The 23,703-nt window shown below is 50.5% G+C and overlaps 1 protein-coding gene across 6 annotated transcripts in view; it reads left to right on the top strand.

Moving 5' to 3' along the window:
- Positions 1 to 23,703, top strand: part of DIP2C (disco interacting protein 2 homolog C) — a 416,214-nt gene that overhangs the window by 158,985 nt on the left and 233,526 nt on the right. The window lies entirely within an intron of this gene.

The raw sequence follows: 23,703 nt of genomic DNA on the forward strand, positions 1-23,703 counted from the left end.
TGTGGGTCCGCGTGGGGGGTGGTCCCACAGAGGGCGTAGGTCCACGTCGGGGGCAATTTCTGCCCAGCCACTCGGTCTACGCTAATCTCAGCAACCGCAGGAAACGATGTCGCCTCGGCCTGAAGATGTACTGTGCTTCAGGTGCAAGTTCCCGGGAGGAATGCGGGATACGCGTTAACGATATGGCGTGAACCTACGCGCCCATCTGTGTGCAGATATGTATGTACAACCTTCATACTCCGACCACGGCTTTAAGTCTAAGAATTTACTACCGTGGCAAGTGTGACCTAAGAGGCCACGCTTCCTGAGCACAGCCCAGTAATTTCTTTTTTTTTTTTTTTTTAATGTTTTTTTTTAACGTTTATTTATTTTTGAGACAGAGAGAGACAGAGCATGAACGGGGGAGGGTCAGAGAGAGGGAGACACAGAATCTGAAACAGGCTCCAGGCTCTGAGAGGTCAGCACAGAGCCTGACGCGGGGCTCGAACTCACGGACCGCGAGATCATGACCTGAGCCGAAGTCGGACGCTCAACCGACTGAGCCACCCAGGCGCCCCCAGCCCAGTAATTTCTTAAGCGAGGCTGTGCGTTCTCAGGTTCGATGTGGAAGGTGTGATCCAGGTGGCCCGACCCCACAGGGGCTGTCGTGGTTGCTGTGACCAGACCAACCCATTTTGTCCTGAGTACTTAAAACAGAAATAATAGTAAGTGAACAGGAGTAAACGAATTAGAATCATTGTCCCCAGTCGGCGTGGGGACTTGTGTTTGCACGTCCCACTTCACTGCAGGACCTAGCACGGGGACTGTTTGTCGCTCCAGGTCAAAGAGGTGACAGAAACGGCCGTGGGATGCACAGGAAGTCTTGTGTCACGGGTGCCACCAGGTGTCGCCCTCTTGTGAGGTGTGCTCTGTGAGGAATCCTACATGTTGCTGATTTCAGGGTTTGTTAACTTAAACGTGCCCTCGAGGAATTGAGGTCAAACGACCAGTGAGGCACTGGTATGCCGGTGCGCATCACGGGTCCCCTGTGTCCCCCTGTGCGACTCAGAGACAGCAGGTGAAGATCTGAAACCGTTCATTCCCCTGCTGCCCTCCTCTCCAGGCCTGGCTCTGAACCGAGAGGCTGGTTCTGGAAGCAAAGGGCGTTACTGTCTGGGCTGGGTCGTTGGGTGGGGAGCCTGGCCCTCGGACACAGGTCTGTTGGGGCCCCTGGGCTTTCGTCTCGGGAGCGCCGGCCTGAGAGCGGGGACTGGCCTCGCCGGTGCTTGACAGCGGCTCTGATCCAGCGGCCTGTGACCCGCGTTCCCCGGGACTGAGGCGGCCGCACCCTGTCCCGGGAGGAGGGCGCGAGGTAGCCGCCAGAATCCCCACACCAGAAGCAGATTCTTACCTGTTTTGTGAGAAGGCCTGTAATTTAAGCTCACGGACCATCCACGGGGCACGTGGAAAATATAGGCTGGAATTTGGTCTCCTAAGCAGCAGGGTCGGTTTCCTTCTGTTAGGTTTCGATCCCAAACCCCCCAAGGAGTTAGACACTGCCAGTCGGCAAACACTCCTGTCCTATTTCTCTCAGGTTTTGCAAAAAATGGAAATAAACTTTTTTTCTGTAATAGACCCCAGGTAGGGGGTCTGTCTCCACCCCCGACTCGCCTCTCTTGCTGCTCTGCCTCGGGCCCCGCCAGCAGGAAGGACAGGAAGGTGGGTGGGATGTGCCTGTCCCCGACGGGACGGTGTTAGTACCTGCCAGTCTCAGTCCCTGCGGGTTCTCCCTGAGCACCCGGCTCAAGCAGTTGTGTGAGAGGCGGTGTCTTGGGAGGACGTCAACGTGCCGGATCCCCTCTTCCATCGTCCCGAGCACCCAAGACGTGAGTTTGGACTTCATGATGTTATTAAGCATTAGAAAGGACTTTTATTTTTGTTTATTTTGTTTTAATTTTTGAAAACTTAAAAAATTTTATTTTTTAGAGTGAGGCAGGGAGAGGGTCACAGGGAAAGAGAGAATCCTAAGCAGTGCTGAGGCCGACACAAGGCTCAATCCCATGCCCTGGGATCATGACCTGAGCTGAAGTAAAGAGTTGGATGCTCAACCGACTGAGCCACCCCAGGCACCCCTATTCATTCATTCATTCATTCATTCATTCATTCATAAAGTAAACTCAACCCCCAACATGGAGCTTGAACTCTCACAACCCCAAAATCGAGAACTGCAATCTCTACTGAATAAACCAGCCAGCGCCCTTCCATAGGATTTTTGAAACATTCTTAGTACTTCAAGCCCTCAATTTCTTGGGCTTAATGCAAATGACATTTTGTAATTCCACAAGCTTCTGTCTTTGTATAGAAGGGAACATTTGCTGAACACATCGGTCCCACACACAGTGTTTTAGAAGGCTGTCTGCTATGTGGTTTTGAGAAGAACAAGCTAGTTGGAAGGACTCAAGCATTTTGTTTTAGCCCCGGGGCCATAGGGTTTGGTCGTGTGTGGCTGTTTGCATACCTGTGGGCCCGGGTGCTGCTCGGAGAATCTGCTCAGAGGGGACAGGGTTGGCTTGTGGAATCTCACAGCTTGACTTGCAGAAGATAGCATCAGTGGGTGCTTAGGAGAGTGACCTACTTCTTAGATCTTGTTAATTAGGATTTGAACGTCAGAACTTCACTATGTGGGGTTTTACTGCATTTGCCATTAGAATTTATGGAGAGAGAGGGTCATTTCTGATCCTCTCTTAGGTATTGACACTACACCAAAATAGCCAAGAATTAGAAAAATCTCTACGCTGTAAAGGCGGACTGAGGTCCATGTGACCAAGTTCACATGGCCAAACTCAGGAATATTGAGTTCCAAAGATATCACTTCTGGGTTTTTTTTTTAATGTTTTTTTTTTTTCAGATATATTTGTTTTTGAGAGAGAGAGAGACAGAATGCTAGCAGGGGAGGGGCAGAGAGAGAGGGAGACACAGAATCCAAAGCAGGCTCCAGGCTCTGAGCTGTCAGCACAGAGCCCGACGCGGGGTTTGAACTCACGAACCGTGAGATCATGACCTGAGCTGAAGTTGGATGCTCAACACCCACTGAGCCACCCAGGCGCTCCTGTTTGGTTTTTTTTTTTTTTTTTTTTGTAAGTTTGTTTGTTTATTTTGAGAGAGAGAGGCAGAGAGGGGGTAGAGAGGGAATCCCAAGCAGGTTCTGCACCATCAGCACAGAGCCCAATGCGGGGCTTGAACTCACAGAACCACAAGATCATGACCTGAGCCGAAACGAGGAGTCAGATGCTTAACCAACTGAGCCTCCAAGGTGCCCCTAAAAAATGTCACTCCTAAATGGACAAAGACAGGGAAGTCTTTTAAGTGGGGAAAAACCACCCTGTTTTGGTTGCCTTGCACAAGATGATGATTTTGACTCGTTTGCCAGTAAGAAACACAGGGGCAGATCACCTTCTTGGAAACAAACTTGACAGATGAAGCTGGTTTTCTGCTGCAGCTCCTGGATGGGGGGGGGGGGCGGCGGTAGTTATTTTGGGCTTCCTGCTCTGAGAGGTGGGTGGCAGGCACAGGGCTCTCCAGGGGAGGGCTGGGATGGATGGATCGGGATCCAGGAGGCTGTTGCTGTGACCATCTGTGTCTGCGTCTGTCCAGTGGGGAAATGAGGCTCGAGATCCGAGAGCTTCCTGTTGTGGTTGTGCACTGACCTTTGGGTGAGAGTGTTTTGAAAGAATCTCTTCAAAGATTCTGCTCGAGGTAGCCTCAGGCTTCTTGTGGTTTAAGAAGCGTGTTTATTCATTTAGATCGAGAATTCCCACACTAGAGAAGAGTGACTAATAGCACCCTGAGAGGCAGCTGCCTCTGTTCTAGATCACAGGTTCTGGGCTAATCTCTTGGAGTCTCAGGGAACCCTGTATTCACCCAATTGGTCGGTTATGTAAGTTATGGGATTACAACTAGTTATGGCCTGCGGATAACTTTGGTCCCAGAATTTGGCACTTGTGGCTGAGCACGGCCAGGAGCCCATGCACGTGGATGACTCCTCGTGGTTATCAGGAGCTGTGGTGTGATTGGGCCCTTCCTCCCCAACAGCCTGTCTTGTTGATGATGGAGCACAGTGCCAGGCTCTGCCGTCAGACATTGCCTTCCGTGCATGCAAAGCTTTACAGACCCGGTGGTCTGCACAGAGGACTCAGTACCTCGTTGCATCCTGGTTTTCCACAAGATGCATGTCAGACCAGGAATTCCTCACATACAACTGTCAGTTTCCTTTAGTCTGCACCTGCCGGGTGGAAACGGCCTGTCTTGTTGGTGGGCGTTCCCAGTCTCCACCTGCCGGGATTCACCACCAGAGTGAGCTTTCAGGGAGCTCAGGAAGCACCGGGCTATTACTCGGCCCCAGCACGCAGGAGGCCCTGTGCAGTTAGAGCAATCGCCATTCGTTAATTGTGTGATTGGTTGTTACCTTTTTAGCAATAGTATGGGTTTTTTTTTAATGATTTTTATTTATTTTTGAGAGACAGAGAGAGGGAGAGAGAGAAACACAAGCATGGATGGGCAGAGAGAGGGGGACAAAGGGTCCCAAGAGGGCTGTGTGCTGACAGCAGCGAGCCTGATGTAGGACTCGAACTCATGAACTTGAGATCATGATCTGTGCTGAAGATGGCCGTTCACCTGATGGAGCTCCCCAGATGCCCCTGTAATAGTATGGATTTGAACCCAGAGCGATGCCCTGCCTCTCTCGACCCCTCAGCACACTGGTCAGCATCATATAAACATCTGTCCCATGATGCTTCCCTTTGGAAGAGCAATTATGAAATGGGCGATTCTTCTGTAAATAAAGCCGGAAGCTAACCCATCAGGATGTTTGTCCCTGGTCCAGAAAGCTATTTTCAATCAAGCACATATCCAATAACCAAGGCACCTGATAAGCCCTTCTCACACTCCACTTCATATCTGAGATATGCATTCATTTCCAACACATTTTATCCATTGTGACATGTGATATCTAATCACAAGAAGCGGAGTTATACTGTGGGATAAAATAGCATCCACGCTAGCAAGGCGGGAAATTTCGCTGTCTCTTGGCCTGGCACGTAGGTCAGCCTCGGCCACGGGGGTGCTCTGAAGGTAGCAACCAAAGGGCATGGCCCTGTTTGCAAAGCTTTGGCAGCCCTGCAGTGTGAGCCAGGTCCTGGAGGCCGACTAGTCAGGAGGGGGAGATGTCAGGGTAACTGGGGGCCTAACCTGCCAGCGTGCAAATGAGAGTTTGTTAGCGGAGAAATGGAGCTCAGCCTTTCTTTGGTAGCAAGGAGAAATTAACAGTTAAGGATAATAGTGGCAGGAATCCTAACAGGCGTAACAAGAAGCCGTTAAGTGGGGTGCCTTAGGGTACACCACTGGTTAATGGAAGACGTGAGAAAAATGCCCGTTACTACCTCTGACGCTCTTGCTAACCTGTACGCCTGTGGGCATCTTCTCTCTAATCTGGGTTTATGATCATTCCCTTGTCTCTTTCCTCCTTTCCTGGTCTCTCCCTTCTGGAGTATTCAGCTACTTTATTCCTAAGCAGGAGTAAAATAGACCTTCTGTTGAGAAATAGCTTTTATATCTTTTAAGGACAAAAACCAAAAATGAAACAAATGGGCAGCCGTATAAGCAGAAAGGAGGGTGATTTCTTTTGAGAGGGAATAGACTTTGGACGCACGAGGGTACCAGCAGGACCTCCTCTTTGTCGCTGATTAATTACTGCCTCCCTCTCCTCCTACCAAGACAACTTGCTCTGGCTGGGCTCTGTAACTTGGAACTGAAAAGAACAAGAAAAGTTTCGGTTAAGCGGCACTGTGTGGATTTGCCTGCAGCAGGGGCGCTCACAGGCCACAGGGGTCCCACTTAGAGGAGGCGCCACGAGCCCACAGGCGTGGGTGTGCACCCCAGTCTGCCGCTGGGAGGTAGGGGTGCAGGTGCACACGCCATAAATATGAGGCTCCCCGGCCCGTGAAAGTGTTCACAGGTGACAGGGACATCTGTGGCCTCCTGGAGAGCTTCGAATCTACTCCGACAGATTTTCAGTGATTCTCACAAAGGTACTCACATGATAAATTGTACACCTCAGAAGCTGCTGACGGTGTTTTCATTAGGACTCCTGGCCATTCCAGAGCATAGGCAGATGTGCCGGGAGAGGAGCACGGCCAGGCTGCCTCCGTGCCCACGTGGCCACGGCCTGGGTGTGAGGGGTTCCAGGGGGCGTTGTTTGCAGCTGAGAGCGTTGCTGCTCCTTCCCACCCTGCCCCGCCGTGCAGAGGTATCAGGGCAGTGCTTCCTGGCGTGTGTGCTTGTAACGGGAGGACTGTACGGGGCTGAGGTTGGGTGTCGGCTGCTGAGTGGAACAGCGAGTGACACGGAGAACCGTCCTGCAAGGAAGGTGGTGCCTTGCTGTGATTCACCTGTCAACTCACAGACTGTGTACAACGAACATGCAACATGTATCTCCAGCAGAAAGCCATCTATTAGCAGACTGTAACAGTAATTCTAGTGGATTATGATGTGAATAGAGTTAATGTGGACAGTGGGTCTTTTCCTCTGGTCTTAAATTGAATTGATTAAATTAGAATTTATATAAAATTGCCATCATGATTGTTTTTAAGTGTGTGGTTTACTGGTATTAAATTCATTCACACTGGGGGCACCTGGGTGGCTCAGTTAGGTGCCCAGCTCTTGATTTTGGCTCAGGTCATGACCTCACGGTTTGTGAGTTCGAGCCCCACATCCGGCTCTGTGCTGACAGTGCGGAGCCTGCTTGGGATTCTCTCTCTCTCTCCCTCTCTCTCTCTCTGCCCCTCCCCTGATCAAACACACATGTGCTCACACTGTCTCTCAAATATTTACAAATAAATACATGCACGTTGTTGTGCAGCCGTCCCCGCCATCCATCTATCCCTGTAATTCATTAAACACTAAGTACCTCAGGGAAGTGTAGTAATGTAGCCCATGTCCTCTTAGGTCTGGCTTACTTCATTTACTGTAATGTCTTCAAGATTCATCTGCGCTGTAGCACATTGTGGGATCTCCTTGCTGTGTGATACTCCACTGTATGGATGAACTACACCTTTTGCCAGTTTCTGTCCATCACTGGGCACTAGGGTGGCCTCTGCTTCCACCTCTTGGCTGTTGTGAATGAAGCTGCTATGAACACGGTGCAGAAATCTCTTCAGGACCCTGCTTTCAGTTTTCCTGGGTATAGACCCAGACGTGGAGGTGCTGGATCACCTATAGTGGATTTTGACATGGATGAGTCCGTGGTGTGCATGGCTGTTGCTGTGATGTGTGCTTGTGCTTCGCACAAGAAGCGAAGGTACAAGCAGCCCAAGCATTGGGGTAAAGGCAGGTGCTGTTACGGAAACGCAGTAACACGATAGCTTAAAGAACAAAGAAGGTTGTCTCTCACGTGAGGCCGATGATCCAGGTTCCTTCCATATCCCTGCTCTGCAGGCTTAGGACTGGCATCCTTCCCGGGACGGACAGCGGCTGGGCGCCCCCTGCAGGAGCTCACGCGCATGCGCTTGAGCAGCGCAGGGCCTGACGTGCAGCGTGAGCCCTGGAGGAGCAGCCACCGCCGCTGGTGTCGCGAGCGGGATGGAGAAAACAGCTCGATTATGCCGTGAAATTCTACCTTTTCCCTCTCAGGTAGACAGAATTTCCTCAATGGCTTTGCACTGTAAGGTCGAGAGAGCCTTGTTCCCAGGCTGGTCACTTGCTGATCTCATGACAGTGTTTTGTGTCCCTCGGCCAACGTTTATGCTGATTTTGGAAGCACCACGAACTGGCGTGGACCTCTCAGCCTGGTGTAGCCATCACACGTGGTGTTCTGTCCACGAAGCTGTTAGCTGTTCTCTAGGAGGCGGGTCACAGAACTCTCTTCTGGGGAGTCTGCTTCCAGCAACCCTTGCTGAGAGCGGAAAGAGGAGTGAACCCAAATCTTTCTATCGTTTTATAAGTTTCCTGCCCCCAAAGTCACCCCGGAAGTACCAAGATCATTAATTTTTAAACAAGCTGGCAAGAATGAAGGAGGGAGATTCCAGCCATCGGCACCGCCTGCTGACGAGCCAGCTGGGAACCCGGGTCAGGAGGCCAACGAGGGCAGGTCTGCTCTTCAGATGCTGTGGAGAAAAAGTAGACGCCACAGGCGTCCCCTTGCCAGGACACCAAGGTCGTTTGGGACTGAATTATGAATTGGGCAAAGATCACGAATGTGTCCGAATTGAGACCAAGTGAGTATCGCTGAAGGCTAACTGGGTCCACAGGGCTGGGGCGACGGGTGGGGGAGACCCAGGGAAGCCCAGCGGGGGGACACGACCTTGTGTTCCCAGAGGCAGAGCACCTGCTCTGTGGCTGCTGTGGTGGACCTGCTTTCGCTGTCCTTAATCCCTTCAGAGGCTCACTCCTCCCTCTGCCTGCTGCGGTAGTACGTATCCTGAGTGCACGGTCCCAAAAGATTCAGGTTAAATTACTGTTCCCGGTCACTGTTGGAGCAGGTCTGATGGCGTCTCCCACAGTGAGAACACCTCTCTCCCTCCTCAGGACGTAACTGGGTGATGTGGGGACAGGTGTGGAGCATTCCGCATTCCCCACCTCAGAGCCAGGGCCTCACCTGGAGGAAATGGTGCTCCAGCGCGATGGAGACACGAACAGGCATAAAACGTCCAGGAGTCACTATCAGTTTGCTGTTAGAGTGTAGACTGATACTTCGATGTAACACATGAGTGAAATGCCCTTGGAAGTTATCCGTGTAGAAATAGTTAAAGGCATGAGTGTGGATGCATTCTTGAAAGAGCTCAGAAGGTACTTTTATTGTGAAATTCGTTACGTGAGGCAGTCTCTGGGGGAGAATTTTTATCTCTAAAAACATTGTCAAAGTACTTCTGTGGCAATTTGAATGAAGAAGCTCTGACTAGGTTTCTGGGCCGTGTGGGTCTGTGCCCATGATGGCGATCGGACCGCAGGCGGGCAGGTACAGCTGTAGGAGACGGGATGAAAACACGACCGTGGAATGAGTGTAAGCACCTGGATTCTGTAATTTAGCAAGAACACAGTTAGGTGGTGCCTCCGTCCCTTCCGCCAGTCGGAACTTTCCAAAGCAGTCCACTCGGCATTGATGGGGCTGCTAGGTAGGGCTTCACCTCTTGTGAGGGTGTGCGTGTGTATCCTGCATTTTGTCTGCGTTTGACCGCAAGCCCCAGTTGGCGCTCTTTCGGGTCCACCCCCTTACACACTTGCATAAGCTCTGTGTTCCTCCCTGTCGTTCTGCTGGTGACCAGTGTGGGTGACCAGTGAAGGAGAGTCCAGCACCAGCTCTTGTGGAGAAGGGAGTGTGGGGCAGGGCACTGTCCTCCCCTGCTGCCCACTGCGGGTGCCCGGAAGTGCAGACCCTGGGCCCTGTCCTGCTGGATGAGAATCTGGGTTCATCCAGCCCCAGTTTGAGAACCACTGACTACACAAGTCCTGTCTGCCCTTGGGTATGGATTCTTCCACCAGATACTGACATTGGGATTAAATACGTGAACGGTGCGGCTTATGACGGGTGCTCAGTGTTGGCTCTGTTTTCCTGGCTTTTCTTTTTCCACTTGCCAGGCTTTTTATTGGGTGCTCTCCAGATATTCTTGACCTCTCAGGTGGGCAATCCAGAGGTCTGTCTCCTCGTACGGAAGGGGAAACCCCAGAGGGAGCTTTCTGCCCACTCCCCCTATTGGAGTTGAAAATGTTTCCTCAAGCGTCCGCCCCCTGCGTGAGAAGCACCGTGTTCATCTTCCTGTTCTGTTGAGTACTTTCTCCACTGTTTTCCGTCAGAATGCACTTATATCTGTTCTGTTACAGGTTAATCTGCCTTTGTGGTCCCCGGGGGCTTTTGTCTCCACTTACAAAATCTTCATCAAAAGTGGCATTCTGTTGCTTCTGACGCAAAGGCTCTTTGTGATGTGGAGACTGCCTAGCCTAGCCTAGCCAAAGTCTAAGTCTGGTTGGAGGATATAAGAGCTTTAGAAATCCTGAAACTATGAAATGAAAATGACCATTTAGTTAAATTTCAAATTTGATATGAAACGATTGGTCACTGAGCCATTACACCGGTTAGGAATGCTTTCCTGATATTTGTTCCACCCAAGTCCCAGATACGTGGGATATTTTAAATGACGTGGTGTAAAATGATCTTATTCAGCATATCCTGCATTCATTCTTGACCTTCTGCCCTTGGGGATGTGATTCTGTATGTTCACCATCTGGCTTTGAACCTGTCTGTGGGCTCACCGCCTTGTTCACGAGTCAAAGGAAGAGACAGTGTTATGTTTTAAAACCTTGATGGTCCTTCAAGCAGATTTCCTAATCATATTGTTTCCATTAAAAAAATAAATCAATTCAGTAATGCCTGAACCTATTAACTATTAATTTTAGCTATCAAGTTAGCAAGTTCTGGAATTTCTAAGTAAAAGTGATTATTTAAAATGGAAGTTCAGAAGGGGAAAGAGGATAATGTCCTTAGTGCTTTGGGTTTTTTTTTTTTTTTTGATATTTATTTTTGAGAGAGCAGGGGAGGGGCAGAGAGAGAAGGAAAGAGAGCACATGTGTGAGCAGGGGCGGGGCAGAGAGAGAATCCCAAGCAGGCTCTGCACTGTCAGCACAGAGCCCGACGTGGGGCTTGAACTCACAAACGGTAAGATCCTGACCTGAGCCGAAACCAAGAGTTGGACAGTCAACCAACTGAGCCACCCTGAACGCCCCAACGCGTCCTTAGTTTTAAAAAACAAAATGCTGACACTTGAGAGAACTCTGTTTTGTTGCTAGACCTTCACATTTTAATCTCTACATGCAACTGGAGAGTAGTCACCTCCCTCAGAGATCTTTCATCAGTGAGGTAGTGTGACTGCCAGATCTGAAGATGTTTCTGTTCGTGGCTTATTTTCTATCAGGTGCGCTTTATGGTCAGGTATACGTCTAAGTTACTGTGATTTCCTCTGTGGCCCGAAGGGCCGTAGAGATTGTCCTGTGGTCTGCGCTTCGCGACTCCTCCCAGATCTGAGCAGGGACATCTTGTGTGGGCCCTCCCACATTCTCCATCTTACACGGCACGTTTCAGTTTTGGGGGTTGCTCAGAATAGCACAGGGTCGTCTCAGGGGTGTCTCTGGTCTGTCTGGACTAGCGTCCCTTGGGTAGACCTGCCTTCCCTTAGCATGGACACTCAATTCTGGGCCAGGGGGACACTGCGGGGCGGTGTCTAGAATACCCCAGAGTCACAGCTTGTAGGAGTCGGGGGATGGGGGGCGGGCAAGACTAGCCCCAGGCTGCGCCTTAGCTGCCCAACACTTACCACATGGTCAGGGTCCTTCCCTGGGGACCTCATGGTCCTACCCCCCAGGTCCTCAGAGGAGTTCTAAGGTCCAGGCTAACACCTCCTAGTGTATGGGCTCCTTACATGAGGGAAAACACACCCTGCAGCCATGCAAATAATTCGGAGCTGTATGGGTTTCTCATTCAGGGCATTGCACTTTTGTTTCTCAATTTAAAACCTGCGACAATGACAGGCCTTTGCCCCCGGTTGGTGGAGCTTCTGAGGCTGTCCTGGTGCGAATGGGAGCTCTAGCAGGGACCCAGGCTGGCCTTTCTCCTGGCTCTGCCAAGTGTGTGTGTGACCTGAGGGCAGCTGGGAAGCCTCCCTGTCCCAGTGTGACTGTGCCACGAGCCTTCACAGCCTCCTTCCTACCTGATCAGCCCCTTGCAGATGCCAAGCCCTGTCTGACTTAAGTTACCGTCCTTAGAAAGTTGTAAGGGGCTAGGGACACAGGGGAAAATCCAGGCCCCTGACACCAGCACATGCTGGTGAGGACACGTCTCTCACGCACAGCAGGCGGACACGCGGATGGGGGCCGCCACTCGGGAGGACCGTCTCGTGGGTTCCTACAGAACTAAATATACCCTCACTACAGGATACAGCAGTTATGCTCCCTGGTGTTTACCCAAGGGAGCTGAGAACTTACATCTACACGATGGTTGTCGCCAGCAGCTTTATTCATAATTGCCAAAACTTGGAAGCAGCCAGCATGTTCTTCAAGGTCAATGGATACATAAACTGTGTTACTCCAGACAGTGGGATCTCATTCAGTGTTAAAAAGAAATGCGCTTCAGGCTATAAAAAGGCAAACTGTACATGCATGTTACTGAGTGAGGACATGAGTCTAAAGAGGCTCCATCCTGTATGATCCCAACTCTAGACATTCCGGGAAAGACAAACCTATGGAGATGATAAAAGATCAGTGTTTGCCAGGGTGGGAGGTGGGTCGGGGGGGTGTGTCGTCATACATGCGTCCAAACCCACAGAATGTACAGCACCCAGAGTGAACCATATGCGAACTATGGACCTTGGGTGACGATGACATGTCCATGTTGGTTCACGATTGTGACAAATGCACCGTCTGGTGAGGACGCTGATGGTGGGAGAGGCTGTGCATGGTGCGGGGAAGGGCTGCGTGGGAGAGTCTATACCTTCCACTCTTCCTGTGAATCGCCAGCTGTTTTAAAAATAAGGTCTATGATGGAGGGGGGCTGAATACTAGTGAAAATCTGTGTGAGGGAGATGAGGCCTGTGCGGTTTTGTCCAGGACTTCCATGTTAATCTATTCATGCCCAAATGACTTATAACTTAACCCTTTATCATTAGCTAATTCACTGAGAAGTAAATCACAGAATCGGCAAGGTCTCTAGAGCTGGCAGGATGCAGAGATCATCTTCCAGGTAAAGTGACTGCCGGGGTCACGCAGCTGGAGTGTGGCCAGGAATGAGCCTGGGTGGCAGAGATGATGTTAGACCTGGAACAGGGTTAAGTTTTTTACCTTTTTTGTTGTTGTTGTTGTTTTGTTTTAAGTTTAACAAGCTGATCTGTTCTTGGGCACCAGGGGCCACATAGCGTCTTCTTCTTTGACACAGGAACTCAGAGAGCAAAGGCAGTTATGGGCAGTGGTCCCCTGAAACCAGAATCACAGTAAAGGCTCCTCCTGTCAGCGTGGCTTTGCCCGGATAGTAGGGGCTGAGACTCGGCAGTGCCTGGAATCAGTTACTCGCTTTCAAGAACTGATGCTTTGTTCCCTTTCATCCTATGTGGGTACTTACTTACCTGTGGTTATGAAAATTAGGGAATTTGGGCTCAAAGATTTGTGAGAATGCTAAGTGGAAACATTTATATATTAGCGTGCACACTGAGGGAAACAAAGCCACAGGATCTGTATTGAACCCTGTCCCTGGTTTTGTAATCGTCCTGTGCAGTATTTTCGGTTAACGGTTGTCGGGGGCTTAACTTTAGAGTGATGTCTCAACTCCCCGAATTAAAACTTCTCGTTTAAAACGATATCACGTGACTATTACACATAGTCAATAGCGTATGCCCTGTAAATGTTGATTAAAGGACATATGTGTTTCACAAGTATACTTTAATATGCAGAGGTAGGCAGCAAACCACAGAGGCAGAATCAGTGCCTATCATATTACCCTTTCAGATCATTTGTGTTAACTGAAAATGCAGATTTTTTTTTTTGAAAATGCAGATTTTTAAAAAGCTAAAGGTTCTGTGATTTTCCAATTTTCGACTTGTCTGCCCTAAAGCCCAACTTCAGTGGCTAAGGGTCAGTGGCCACAGAACAGAAAGGTCGTGGGGCGCTGGGGTGTTGCCTGGTCTGGCTTGAGCACAGAGAGGGGCACGGGCCGCCTGGGGCCTGGTGGCGGGGCAGACAGGACAGCGCGTGGGCTGAAACTCCTGTGAGGCTATGGCGTTCACGTGGTTTCTGGAGAGAAGTGGTCTCTTCCCACGCGAGACACACACTGTTTAACTTGGGATGCGCAGTTTGTGGGAGTCCTTAGAAAGCCTGTGGGTGTGGAGACGTTATTTTCGTAAATACGTTTAAAATTCTGTTTCTAATCTTTCTTCCCCTGTTACATCCCTAATAATTTTCTGCATGTGGGTGTAGGTCTTATACCTGATACACATTACAGTTGTTGGAAGCTACGTAGTATTGTTTAAAGATCATTTGATGCTTCAGTTTTACTTTTCGATAATTGTGTCAAGATATCTCTGTTTTAAATTTCACCGTGGGCTTCCCGGTGTGATCACCCTAAATACTATGCCGCTTGTCGTTAAGCTGTGTTCATTGAAGGTCCTATGTAAAAACTACCCTGTATCTTAGCTTACTGAGTTTAGCTCAAAAATCTGTGCGTCTAGGGAAATTCCATGCAGCCTTCTGAACTCTGTTGCGTGACCTTTCCACGTCAGTACTGTTGAGATTTTTCAAGGTGTAAGTACAGTTGGTGGGTGTGGTGGTGACGCCAGAGCTTGCTCGTGACTGTTTTGGGGAGAGATGTCGTCGTTGTCTGAGTTGAGCTTCATGCTTTCTGTTGACCTCCAGGACTCCTGCAAGGCTCTCTTTGGGGAAAGCCACCCTTCAAGGCACCTTGTCACCCTCTGTGTATTGGCGGTTCAAGGTCTCTTTTCTTTTTTTTTTTATTTAAAAAAAATTTTTTTTTTCAACGTTTATTTATTTTTGGGACAGAGAGAGACAGAGCATGAACGGGGGAGGGGCAGAGAGAGAGGGAGACACAGAATCGGAAACAGGCTCCAGGCTCCGAGCCATCAGCCCAGAGCCCGACGCGGGGCTCGAACTCACGGACCGCGAGATCGTGACCTGGCTGAAGTCGGACGCTTAACCGACTGCGCCACCCAGGCGCCCCTCAAGGTCTCTTTTCTTGGTGACGGAGCCCACCCCTCCTCTGACACCGCATGGAGCAGCTGCAGGGAAGGGTCTGGAGTCTTTCTGTACCCCAGGCCGTGTGTGTTAACTGCAAGGGGCCATGTCCCTCCCTGATGTGTCCACGCGCCGTCAGGTACTTGGGAGGGCTCGAATTCTGTTGGGTAACGGGCCTGATGTGCACTGGCTTTGGCCGTGAAGGGGATTTATCAGGCCATCACACCTCTGCTGAGATGTGAGGTGTGGGCAGTGCCGCATATTGGCTGGGCGTCTAACTGCGGGAGTGGCTTGCACAGGTGTTTCAGTGCCGTAGCCACTGCCTGTGGCCGGCTCGGTGGCATCAGTGATTGAACGACTGGGCCTGATAGCCAGGACTTTGTCTAGCGGCTCTATGCCCCATCTGTGGTGCCTCCCTGTGGCTGCGGACCACTGATGTAGTTCTGGAAGGCCCCTGGATGTGCCCTGAGGACCTGGGGACAGGCTGGGGGTGCCGAGTGCCTGCCAGAGGGTCAGTCCTTACCCTGTGGCCATGAGAATGGCCGGTGCCTGGACCCATGATCATAGCAGGGGCCGGATCGGGAGCGCCCGGGCTGGAGGGTGGGTAGATAATGAAGAAAAGTCTGCATGCTGTAAGCGAAGTGGACAAAGAGGTGGGGACTGAATATGACTTGGAAGGTCCACGTGACCCCACATGCAGAGCCTAGGCTCTGGGTCGGTGGGGGCGTTTGCATAAAGCGTTGGCTGTTGAGGCTGTAGTCTTTGGACGAACAGGGAGTCTCCTTTCTTTTAACAGTAATAGCTGCTTACTTAAAGGCTGAGGGCAGTGAAGAGCTGGCTGCTGGAATCAGAAATTTTGTTGTCGTGGGGGTGGGGGAGAGCAGTTAGGAGTTCTGATCAGACCAGGTCTACAGCCTCTCCTGGGACAGGGGCAGCTGTCCCCGGTGAAGTCCATCCTGTGCAGAGGTTCCTAACGTACGTGTGGTTTTCTGTCAAACTGGGTCCTCGAAGGGTGGAGCCTGTGCCTGGACATAAGCAGGAAGTGCCCCTGCAGGTCCTGGCGAGCCCAGGAGTCAGAGCGCTGGGCTTCAGGGTCCCCCGAAGAGTCCTGTCTGGATAAACACCACTGCTGGGTCTTGTGACAGACTTGACTTACTCTGAGATTTCGTCCGGTGGGGAGCAGAGCTTGCAGCTGCGGGGTGACTGGGGATTGCTGTTTGCTGTTCTGTGAGGGTTCGGAGCTGTCCTGGGGCTGCAGCCTGAAACAGGGTCATACTTGGTCACAAGGGTCGCTCTGATGGGAGCCGGGCTGTCTCCTGAGTTAGAGGGGAGGGCAGAGGTTAGTGGCTTCTTCTGTATGTGAAATTTCCTCAGCACCGCTACCCCCAGACCTGTTTCTGGAAGGTGTCTGGGTCCCTGTGTGGTGTTTGCAGTGAGCATTTCGTCTGGTGGTGTAGGGAGAGCATGACATCATGATGTTACGTTTCTTTGCCGTGAAACTGCACTGAGGATGCTTCTAGACTTGCTTCAGATGGCATCTGAGTGTTGCAGGGTTTGCTTCCTTGCTGTTGAATGCATCAGTCGGGGTGGCTGTTGATTGTTAGTAAAGTGGCCTTTTATGTTGGCACAAATAGGATGCCTTGAGATAAATTCAGTGTAATGTAGGAGTATTAGTGAGCTGTCAGTGAAAGGAAAGGGCATCTCTGCCAGGGGCAAATCTGTTTGAAATATTGATTTTGTTCTCACTCTGATGGAAAATGATGAATGGCCTTCAGTATAATCTTTTAAAAATTTATCTAGAAGGGGCGCCTGGGTGGCGCAGTCGGTTGGGCGTCCGACTTCAGCCAGGTCACGATCTCGTGGTCCGTGGGTTCGAGCCCCGCGTCAGGCTCTGGGCTGATGGCTCAGAGCCTGGAGCCTGTTTCCGATTCTGTGTCTCCCTCTCTCTCTGCCCCTCCCCCGTTCATGCTCTGTCTCTCTCTGTCCCAAAAATAAATAAATGTTGAAAAAAAAATTAAAAAAAAAATTTATCTAGAAGCCGTCCCCATTTTGTTTGGTCTCATGATTTGTTTCTCCTCGTGGTCTAGGTATAATGAGAAATTGTGTTAGTCATCATCACCAAGAAAGCTTATGGGGAGCACCTGTTACTTTTGGCCGCTGAGATATAAACAGGGCCTCGTGAACTCTCAGACTGGGGCGGGGTAGGGTGTGTGAGGGGGTGCGTGGAGGTGGGGCATGTGGAGGAAGGGTGTGGGGGAGGGGCACAGGGGGTGCATGGAGGAGGGGACTTGGGGCTATGGCAGCAAAGGAGCTTCATGGAAGGGTCCTAAGGCCCCCCTCCAGGCTCCTTTGTTCTTTCATTTAGCATCGCTGAAATGGTGATGCATCTTCTAAGTGGCGTCATAGCGTAATTAGCACGTCTCCATCTTGGTGGCAGGTAGGTTAGTGGTGCCTTTGCCTTGAGTGGTGGGATTACACTCAATGAAGATGGTGGACTGCAGACGGGGAGGGAGGGTGGCTGAGGAAGAGGCATGTGCTTGGCAAGGTGGGGGCTTGCGTGCGGAATGGGGGCAGCAGAGTCCAGTGTCAGGATGCTCTCATGGAATCCGTCAACCACAGACTGCACTGCCTGCCCAAGGCAGAGAACAGGCCCCAGCTGTCTCTGGGAGGTGTTCCAGACGACTTTTTGTCGATTTGCTGACTGCCTTGGGCCTGGGAAATGGGGTCCACACTGAGCCTTGCTTGGGGTACAGACTCTGCAGGGTGGGATTGGGTGTCAATGGGTTTGCGCCGTGGGTTGTGGGGCTCTGTGCAGAGTCACCGGAGATCCAGGCCTTGGCAGGGACGTACTCAGCACATCACCCTGTGGTGCCCTCGGGAGTCCCTGCATCAGTCTGTGGATGTCTATGTCTTCTTCTCAGCTCCCAAAACACAAGACTTATGATGTGGCCCCATATCCCCCACAGGGTGTGAAGACACCCTTTGCCTGCTGATTGGATGCCTGCTGCTTGGGGTTGTTTCTAGGACAAGGCGTGCGCCCAGAGGACAGTGAATGTACTTGCTATCAGCAGAAAGTGATTGAGGTGGCCCATGTTCCCTGTTGTGTCTTAGTTCCCAAGAAAACCCTGGGGCCCTGTCGGGCTTGCACGTGTGGGGTGCAGCCAGTGCTCCTGCTGCTTGTGTTTGTCTTGTGTTGAGATCCTGAGTTCACACAATCCCTGTTAATCTGAAATCTGAATTTGCTTCCTGTTTTTTAGAGTAAGTCCATTGATATAAACACGTGTTGCCGATGAAGCAGAAAGCAGGGAGTTTGCTTATGGATGTATTGGAAAATAACACCCTGGGCAGGGTGGTGGGACCAACACCCAGTTCTCGGTGGGGAATGCTTGGCCCCTCTCCCATGTCTGCGTGCCTGGCCACAGATGTGGGTGAGGCTGGCAGCGTCCTGCCACCGGATGCTGTCTCTTCGAGGGTGATACACGTGACGCCTGAGCCAGGAGGGCTAGTTCGCTTGAGGGGGTGAACAGCCGATTTCAAGTAAGGACAAGGGACAGCTACAGGGTGACTTCTGCTGGCACTTCCACACAGTCTGATGTTTAAAATTCACCTATGTGCTGGGTTGTTGCTACAACAGAATAAATCGCGTGTTCTCACTGATTTCCAACGCAAGTGGGTCTCTAGGTGCATTACTGGACCTGGAAGACTTTGGCCCCGTTGCGCTAGTGGACAAGTCCTGGCCTGCTGGGGAAGACAGGGAAAGCCACCCCACCTCCCCCTGCTCCACCATCTGCTGACCTGTGACAGGCAGGCCCCAGACAGCAGTGTCCAGTTCACCTTAGAAACAGAAGCTTTTCCACCCAGAGGATTCTCCCCTGCCCCCAAATCAAAGGAATCTAGTTTTGAGCATAAACATGGTTTAAAGTCACAGCTCGTATAGCTGAATGCTACCTCATGAGCCCGATAGTTTTCTTTTAGTCCAGTGTTAGCGCTGATGTATTCTCGTGCTGCTGCGGAGCGTTGACTATCGTGTGTGCAGAGCGGGGCGAACCTTTATCTGTGGTGCTGACATCAGATGTGAAGCTGGCCTTGCGACCCCTGGGAGAGTGCTTGCCGCTTATTTTTAGATGTCCCAACCTCTTTTAAAACTGCCTTTACTTACTAAAGATCAGCCTCCCTATGAAAATCAGTCTTGGGCTGGAGAGGCTTATACTTTAGCTGAGTAAATAATAACCACGTATGTTAAAAATAACAGCCCAGAATTACCCTGGTGCCAGCTTGCTGGCTTGCATTTTATGTCCATTTATGGTTATTCTTTGAGTATCAACATTTTGAAAGATTTTTGTGATACTTTTAATTACAGACCAATTACTATTGAAATTCACCTGCATTTACAACATTTTAAAGAACTAATTGGGTTATGTTATTTCTTAACTTTTCTTGAGGTATTTTGCATAGTTTTACATATTTATCTCTTTGCCAGCAATCCATTTTTTTTTTTCCTGATCAGAAACCTGACAGGAAACATTTCTGTGTGACTATCAGTTGGTGAATGCGAGAATGAGATTATTATGCATTTTTAAGGATAATTCTTGCTTCATAGTGATAATAACGGTAAATGTTAAAATTCCTGAACAGCTTGTTTCTCTGGGAATTAGCACTTGTGTGCCCACCAGGTGGGAAGTCTTAAACACGTGGATGTGAAAAAATTAAATTGTATTCAGTTTGTGTAGAAAGACATTAAAACCCTGTGCTTTGGGGCGCCTGGGTGGCGCAGTCGGTTGAGCGTCCGACTTCAGCCAGGTCACGATCTCGCGGTCCGTGAGTTCGAGCCCCACATCGGGCTCTGGGCTGATGGCTCAGAGCCTGGAGCCTGTTTCCGATTCTGTGTCTCCCTCTCTCTCTGCCCCTCCCCTGTTCATGCTCTGTCTCTCTCTGTCCCAAAAATAAATAAACGTTGAAAAAAAAAATTAAAAAAACAAAAAACAAAAAAAACCCCAAAAAAACCCTGTGCTTTGTGTCACCACTGTGGTTGCTTAGCTACAGACATGGGGTCATCACATGCTATTGGAACTTGATTGGTCCATTCTTGGAGGAAATACTCCCAAGTAAGCACAAGCATCCAAAATTCCGACTGTCAGGTCTGGAGGGACAGGTGGTAAATAGGACGGGCATGTGTGTTGGCCTTGGCCGTGTGGAGTGACCTTGTTGCCTGACCAGGTCAACCTCCGGGAGAGGTCTGATGCGTCATGGAAGAGAACTTCCCTGCTGGAGGCTGGGCAGGCATCGGAATCCATCCTTCACACTTCCGTAAAGATTACACAGTTCTCAGTCTTTAGGAAATGGGGAAAATTAGAGGGGTTTGGTTTCGTTTCTTCAAAGTAAATGCCATGCTTTGCCTGTTTTAACTTATCTGAATAGGATCCTGAATAGGATCAGTAAGTAGCACATTGGCTTGAAAACAAAATTGTTGTTTATTTTACGTTGAATTCTAAGATTAAGGTTGTTTGGTAACATTTTTTCCTAAAAACAAAAAAAAAAAAACAAAAAAAAACGGTGGGCACAATTTTTCTCATGTGTAACTCTGATCAATCTGCCAGCCCCTCATTTTAGCTAAGCCACTGAAAGCACTTCTTCAGCAGAAGAGTTGGTGACTAAGAAGTTTGCACAGGGCACACTCTTGTGTGCACATAAAAGCGCCTTATAGGCAATACTGCACCCTGTGCTCCAGGCACTCCTGACCATTCCTTCTTGATTAGACTGCTGTCACTCTTCGCTGCCCCCTGATGGCAGGTTGGGTGACAGCCCCCCCGCAAAGGGCTGTGCACTGGAGACTGTAGGGACACTCGGGGCAGGATGCCCTTGGTCATGAGGTGCTGCATTCCAGAAGCAGCTGTGCACGAACGTTTGTGTTGAGAGCAGCAATAAAGATTTCAGTGCACATTAGATTGCTAGCTCAGAGCACGTTGATGTTGAGAATGTCTACATGATCACAATGGATTTGGTCGTGTTATGCCTCTTGTCTAGGAAAAAACACTGGGTTTTGAGGAAGGAGGTGTAAAGAACACAGGAATGGAAAGAGGGTGTGTTTTGTGCCCCAGTGTGACTAATCCTGGTCATTCTGTGCCGCCATATTAGAATGGTCAGAATGTCCACATTGGGTTGATTGAGTTACCAATGATCTATGCCACAGGTTTGATCAGCAGCCCCAGAGCAGACAGGTAATAATGCTGCCTTCAAACCTGCTGGCTCGTGGGGCATCTGGAACACTCCACTGGCATTTGTACTCCTGGTCTTTCACTGGGGTTTTCTCCTTGTCCTTCTGGACTTCAGTCTGTTTCAATGAAAGAGTTTTTGTCCAATTTATCTGTACTGTTGAACTGGCAGTCCTGTTTAAAGTACCAGCCACTGCTTGTTTGTGCTGGTTGCAGTGCTGCTGTGTCTCGAAGCCTGGCAGGCAGGATCAGAGAGCAGACCAGGAACATCTGGAAGAGGGAAAGGTCATGGTTAACTGGCATGTGCTAGTGCACCTGTACTACTTAGCAAGTATGCGTATATTCAGGGTAAATAGGAAGTTCATGAGAAAAAAGTTGGAGCACAATAATGATTTTTAAAAGCAAAACAAAAAAGGTGGGAGCAAGGGTCTCAGAGGTGACAGATGTGGTATACAGTCTGGTTTTCTCACTTAGCCCTTCAAACCCCACTTCGCTGGTCTCCAAATTAGGGATGATCACATGTAACTTCCTTCACAGATTTGCTACTACTGGTTGAGGTCATGCACAAAGTCCTGGTGTAGTGCTTGGAAGCTAGGTAATAATTCAGTAAATATTAGTCATCCTTAACATTCTAAAGATAATAATTGGTACAGATAAATCTACATAGTAGATAGCTCTGCTGCTGAACGCTAAAATGGTAACCTGGCTTTTCATTTGTCTGATATACTGCAAACTTGTGCTCAGTCCCCTGTTCCTTACCGCTGGGCTAAGACATGTCACACTGGCGATCACCTTCTCGTCTTGTTGCTATGAAAGCAAGAACCTGGGAAGCGTCCAGACACCCAGCGGAGGATGATGAAATGCCACGGAGGACCTGTCCCAGGCACGGGCTGGAGCGTCTCTGTTTCTGAGCTGATCATTAAGTGTGGACTACAGGTGTGGGGTTTGCTTGAGTCCAGGTTCACATCTGCCCACCACTGTCCAGATGCTCCTATGTAAAGAACGCTCCTGCCCCTGATCTTTGTGGTACACACCCAGCTTCCTCCTCCTATGCCTGGCGTCAGAGCCCCTGATCTCCAATTACTGCTTGTTCGTTAAGCTGGTGATCTGTTATGTGTGCTGATGGCCACTAAGAGGCCAGTCTGACTCCTTAGCAGTGAACTGTCCCAGTCTTATTGTTTCTGGGAACCATGTCCACTGTGAAGGAGATCTGCAGGGAAGCCTGGATTCCTGTTCTGTCACCTCAGGACTGGTAGCTCTTAACACAGTGATGGCATCCAGTTGGTACATAATAAATGGCACTTGAACTGACTAGCTGTCCATCTCATGTAGCTCTGTCTTGTCTGGTTGTGTGAGCCCCAGAGAACAGCCTACATCTGTGACTTTGCAGATGAGTGTGTGAACAGCGTTCTGTCCCCAGCAGCGGAGTGTGGTATGGGGCAGGTGGTGGGAAGGGCAGGCTGGGGGAACATACCACTTCCCTGGAGCGCCTGCTTCTGGAGAGCCAGCTGGAGAGGAGGGTCTGGGACCCCAACCCCTGCAGGCCCCAGCAGGAAATCCAGGGAGGTATGAGTGGGGCTCCGGCCAGGCGGGGGGTCTCCACTCGAATGAGGGTGTGCAGCAGTGTGTGCCTGTCGCCCAGATTTCTGAGCACAAGGGAGATCCTCTCGGAGCTGATTGCGTGTGGTCCCCTGAGTTCAAGTCTGGCTGAGTTTCTACCATTAGGAGCTGAGTTGTGCGTCGTTACATGTTGGTGGGTGGTGGGCACCGTCCTGCACTCCATGTCAGGAGCCATCGTGGCACGGGCAGGCCGTGTGACGGGAGTGTGGACTTTTACCTGTTGACCTTGGAGCAGTGCCTTAGTGTCTGTGAACGTAGGTTTTCTTGTTTGTAGGACAAGGTTGTCCACAGCTGAGTCTGAGATGTTAGCGTGTGTGCAGGTGATGCTAGGTACTTGAGAGGGCAGTCCCGAGTCTTCCCTCTCTTCCTCTTGGTTAGTCAGTGTCTGTGGGACGGTCGACAGGAAGCCAGGGGAGAAGAGATCACTGAAGCAGGTGGGGCAGGGGCAGGTCATGGAGCCCTGTGTGGCGGTCTGGGGGCTGGCCAGCTGGGCCCACACCAGAGGTCATTTGCCCTCTTTGGAAATGACTCCTACTTTTTTGGTCACGCCTCATTGGCATCCTTGCCAAGAGATCCCCTAAGCTGCCTTTCCCCTGTTCATCAAGCGTGGATTTTCACAGGGATCCCCTTGCGCGAGCTGGTTCAGGGTGTGGGGGGCAGGTTGTCGGACTTCCAGCTGGGAGAGACTGCGGTGAGGGGAGCGCAGAAGGGGCACCCAGGCCAGCAGGGATGAGACGTGGCGGGGATCTCCTCCTCTGCCCACCTGTGTGACGGTGGCTCTGAGCATCTCTGTGCGTGCTGTGGGGGCTTGGAGTCTACTGTCCCGGGCCCACCTCCTGGTTGCTCTGCTCTTCCTGGCGGTATGTGCTGTGGAAACTGTGGTCCTGGAGGGAGCGCTGCAGAATCAGGCATCTGAAATCCGAGGCCCTGCGGGTGTTGGAGGCCAAGTGAGGCAAGTTGGATGGGGGTACGTGCATCTCTTCCTAGACGCGTTAGAAATCAGATAGCAACAAAACGCCCGCAGCGTTTTCTCATCCTATTGGCCAGAACAAATGCTATTTTAAGATTAATCTCACGATGGAGCAGCATGTCACCATCTACCATTCATTTGCCA

This window comes from Prionailurus viverrinus, unplaced genomic scaffold, assembly GCF_022837055.1.
Source record: "Prionailurus viverrinus isolate Anna unplaced genomic scaffold, UM_Priviv_1.0 scaffold_51, whole genome shotgun sequence".
In the NCBI taxonomy this organism is placed as follows: Eukaryota; Metazoa; Chordata; class Mammalia; order Carnivora; family Felidae; genus Prionailurus; species Prionailurus viverrinus.